This window comes from Nannobrachium achirus (genome assembly GCF_963921795.1).
Source record: "Nannobrachium achirus genome assembly, chromosome: 6".
Classification (NCBI taxonomy): Eukaryota; Metazoa; Chordata; class Actinopteri; order Myctophiformes; family Myctophidae; genus Nannobrachium; species Nannobrachium achirus.
Window position 1 is genome coordinate 52,927,599 of NC_137815.1, and position 5,115 is coordinate 52,932,713.

Genomic DNA, 5,115 nt, shown 5'->3' on the forward strand with positions numbered 1-5,115 from the left:
GACATGTCTTGTAAAATAACAGCACAACTTGCTGTACTCTTGTGGTGATGATGAAAGTGTGCTTGGTTCAAATCATTGATCTCAACATCAGGCTGCTCTCTTTACAGCGTCACCACTTTCCCAGTTTCACACACACTCTTTAATATCCCCCCCAGTCGTCCACCTGTTCCCCTGAGATCTAACCATTGTCCCTCAGCAGTAAGAGCACTGAGCATGTGGCAGCACTAAATTCCTCATTGTCCTTCCTGACTCTCTGATTGGCTAAGACTGTGAGAAAGTCCAACCAGACCCAGACCCACACATTCATATGGAGATTGGGGACTATAAATAGGAGGGATGAAGCCAGCAGAGATCAGATTCTCTACAGAGACCTCTACTACAGCACAGAGACCAGCCATGGCTCCTACAATCACTTCACCATTCACCTCTTCTAAGGAGCTCCTGGCTCTGAACCATAAGGTAAATTGAAGACTAAGTCTCATATCATTAACAATTGTTTGTACTTAATCAAACTTGTGTTGTTCTTCAGAATAGGTTTATTAATGATGTCTTTCTTCTTTCTGCAGATAAGAAAACCATTGGTGGAGAAGTTGCGCAGAGAGCGAATCAACAGCAGCATTGAGCAGCTCAAGTCTCTCCTGGGTCCAGAGATCCTCAAACAACAGAATGACTCCAAGCTGGAGAAAGCAGACATCCTGGAGATGACAGTTTGCTTCCTGACACGACTGCAGCAGTATCAACCTGTCAACTCAGCACCTGTCAATCAGGGATACTCCAGGTGTGTCCAAGAGGTGGTGCACTTCCTGTCCAAGGATGAGGTGAAGATACAGTCCCAGAGAAGACTGCTGGACCACTTCCAGAACCTGCAGTCATCCTCTGACAAGAACATGAAGGAGACTTGTTTGCCTCAGCTGAGGTCTCCAGTTCAGTCCAGCATCACCAAAGTGAAGAGTCCAGTCAACATCGCCCTCTGGAGGCCCTGGTAGAAAACGACAGACTGGAACTCTTACCTGACTAAGTTGACCATATTGGTCATAGAACAATTCAAGAATGAAAGAATTGTTTTATTTTATTTTCTGTATTTGCAGAAGTTATTTTAATCAACGATTTATTTAGTTTTATAGGTAAATCGTTGATCTGGGACATTTATTTTTCCATGAAAATTAAGAAAGTTTGCAAATGTGTCTTTATTAACCCCTGGCAACACGTTGGCACAAACACCATGCATGTTGCATGATTCAACTGACACATCAGAATAATCTGATTTGACTGTTATACCTGTACATTTATAGCTTTTTTTTAAGCTGTCATTTTTTTCCACTGTTGTGACATTTCTGTTTTACCTGATTGTAGATCAAATTGATCTAAAAATCTACTGTCCTTCTAATCTAATTAGATGTCATACTATTTAGACTGATCTGTTGTAAGATCAATATGTTTAATCTATCCTTTTGTTTAAAAGCGATGATTAAAATCATATACTGTCACAATTTTCTAGTGATGAACGTTTTTTATAATTGATTGTGATCATTCTTCTTTTTCTATGAATGTTTTGTTGCTTAACTTTTTGTTATCACTATGTGATTTGCAAAACCTGATCTATTTTCAGATCTGATCTTTTTAGTTTGCCTTTTATTTCTTATTAAGTATTACGTTTCTCTGAACCAACTATGGGGAATGGAGAGTAATGTTTACCCACAATGCTGTTCATTTTAGAAATTGTTTTCAAATCCTCTACTCTATTTGAGTACAGTGTCTTGGAGAAATATCCAAGTTATTGTTGTGATGTGTCATCACATTTATCTGCCTTCACATGTGGAATTATACTTGATGTGACTCATTGAGTCTTTATCAATAAACAAACATCAACTGCAATCTTTTTTCCATTTTCCTTTTGTTCATTCTTTGATATAGGCCTCCAAATGATCCCCATGTTAAATAACAAAAACACGAATTGTCTTTTCATATGATTTTCTCACTTTAAATGTGTATGTTTAAAGCAGCACTATGCAGTTTGTGTATACCAGTGGCCATTTTGAACATGGCCAACATCTTTGACTTCATTACCCAAGAGTCTCTGACTGTGGCTCATTATATAGTATGTTATTACAGTGAAGCAGGGACCCCCCTGAGGATGGATGGCATTGCTTAAACATGTAACTTTATCATTTTATGGAATATGCATGCTATTTAGTCGTTAAAAAGTTACATAGTGCTGCTTTAATTAGTCAAATCAGTTATGCCATTGAAGATGAATATCTAATGATATGTTCATACAGATGTTGGTAAATTATACTGACTTAGCTATGACTTGACAATTTGCTAATTAAATTGCGTGCCTTGAAGTAGTTACACATTAAAACAGTAACATAATTTGCGCAGCAGGATTTTTTACAAAGTCATGGTTTCCTTTAAATTCTCAGGATTCCAGTTGTTTTTTTATAAAACCAACTCGGATCCCAAAACGCTGTTTCTCTCCTAAACAATGAAGTCACATTGTGTAACTAATGTGATGTATAATAAGACACACTTCTATTGTTTTTCCATTGAAATCAGTCAATGGACAAGAGTGTGGGAAACCAGAGAAACCTCACTCACAGAGCCCCTATGGGACAATAGATCCAGACCTCTACCCTGGGGGAGTCAGAGGTGGAAGGGAGTCTCTGGGGACTCTGATTGATCCATATTGAATCAGCCCTATCATTTATAGAAGTATCTATATTTTAACAACATAAAAGCTGTAAGGAGCCAACACATTAGAATCTATTTCCAACAATCTAAATCTTTGAATGATATTTGGCGACCCAAAAATACTAATAGAATTTGATGATTGTTTCTAGGTCATCCATAACTGTCATATCTTAAAGTCCAATTATATTACAAGCGTTAAGATAAAGATGTTTTATGTTTTGTTTCATTCTGTTCAGAAACAGTAGTATGCTTTAGTTTGGTCCTAAAAAATTGTCAGATGTATTTTTATGGGTTTATTGGGAACTGCGTGTGTGAGGATATATTAGCATTAAGCAGGCATATGTCTATTGTTCAGTGAGAGCTGTCAATGAACAGAGTGTGGGAACGCTCTGGAGAGCAGAGTCCCAGTTCAATGTGTTAAGCATCCTCAACCCCACCAGCACCCGACTATTCTCAGAGGGGAATTGGCACACTTCAGGAAGGAACTGTCTCAAACTCCCAGCCTCATGTTTAATAATGAAACATGTATCAAGGAATTCGAGGGGAGTAGATTCTTCATATCATTTAAGCAATTTTACAGTTTATTGAACAAAAAAGCTTTACCATGTCCAATTCATACTAAGCAAGAACGGAGGGAGAGAGATGTGAACCAAACTCACCAGTAACAAACTGAAATATATTATCGTAAATCACAAAGTCAGTTGCAATGTGGAGTGAAAGTCATTGATCAATATGAGAGTACATGAATGCAGTAGCTATAGTGCATGATGTCAATGTAAAACAAAAGAAGGCAACGCATGTAACAGGGGCAATGTTGAGGGTTGAAAAGACTGACACACTGACTTCTGGGCAGGCCAGCAAGAAGGGAACACTGGCTAATTGCCCCCTGTTAACTATAAATGCAACCCAGTCTCCAGTGATAAATGGCACCTCAGCTCCAACCAGCCAAGGAACTGCAAGACACACAAAGCACACAAATTTAAAAGCCCATTTTCCACAGGCCCAGCACCACACCACTCCACACCACACCGCCTACTTGTGCCAGGTTTTCCACTACAAGGACCTGGGTAGAGTGGTGTGAAGGTGGTACTAAACGTGGTACTAAAAAGTATCCACTCTGGAGCAGGTCTGAGCTGGGCCAAACAGGGCCAAACACTTCATAATGACTGATCACTCACTGACTTTTCATTTAGACCACCAGGATATAGTTGTAATACATGATAATAGATTCTATTGTGTTATAACCACTATTATAATCTATTATAGTGTATTATAATTATCATAGTAATACATTAATACTTTATAGTGTATTATAATCACAGTTATAATCCATTATAGTGTATTATAATTTAGTATAGATGTAATACTAATTTATATTGTATTATAATTACAGTTAAAAGGGTCAATTTGTTTCTTACCGATAGGGGTGCTTTTGTGTAATGGAAAATGTAGATATTTTTATGTGGTGTGGTGTGGTGTGGTGTAGTGTGGTGTGGTGTGGTGCTAAAGCTGCAGTCGAAAAGGGGCTAAAGTAGGCAACAGGCGATCTCACAGTCCAAATTGCAGTGTCATATGATAATGTTAATATAATCTTCTGTATTCTCAGAGCCACCGAATGAGATCCTTTCACTCCAAATGGTTTGTGATCATGTCATGTTGTCTCAGCAACACTAAAGGTCTAATTTAAAGTCCTTTAAAGATATCATTGTTATACAGACCAATGTCAGGCCATTTTCAACTTGGCATCCAATCGTACATCGAAGCTATAGTAGGCCTATGTGAAGCTTCGATGTACAAGATTGTTGATGTTTTTTTTATTGTCTTTTGAGGTTCTTGCATGGTCTGCTTATGTATTTTGGATTACTATTTCTATGCATTTCATGTATTAATGTTGAAGATGTATTGATGTGTATTAATGTTGATGTAGCCTATGTGCTGTCCTTGCTTATTGTAAATCGCTCTGGATTAAAAGCATCTGCTAAATGCCTAAATTGTCCTTTTGTAGTGCATTGACCGGCACACAGCACTCAGTGTGGGAAACTGACCAACTCTCTGCTTCCTCTGAACATCATAACTTGTGTCATTTAACATCAGTTTTGATACATGTGAAAGAGATGTGTCAATATAACATTGTTACAAAATATAGACATATTATAATGACTTTGATATGGCATGAAGCGTGTGCACTCGTTCAAAAATACACAATTCATTCATTATTGTTAACTGTCTCCTACGTGTGTGATGTAATGAGGAGCGTGTGCTCACTCAAAGTCATTGATCCTAAACCATTAGGCAGCAGATCTGCTCTCTTTGCAGGGTCACAACTTTCCCAGATTCACACAAAGTCTCTGTCCATCACCCCCCAGTCGTCCACCTGTTCCCCTGAGATCTAACCATTGTCCCTCAGCAGTAAGAGCACTAAGC

General features: G+C 38.2%; 1 pseudogene across 1 annotated transcript; it reads left to right on the plus strand.

Moving 5' to 3' along the window:
• The first annotated feature begins 213 nt into the window (after positions 1 to 213).
• LOC308286496 (transcription factor HES-5-like) lies at positions 214 to 986 on the plus strand (annotated as a pseudogene). Its single transcript has 2 exons — positions 214 to 459; positions 567 to 986. The product of its transcript is annotated as a transcription factor HES-5-like (transcript).
• Positions 987 to 5,115: the final 4,129 nt, after the last annotated feature.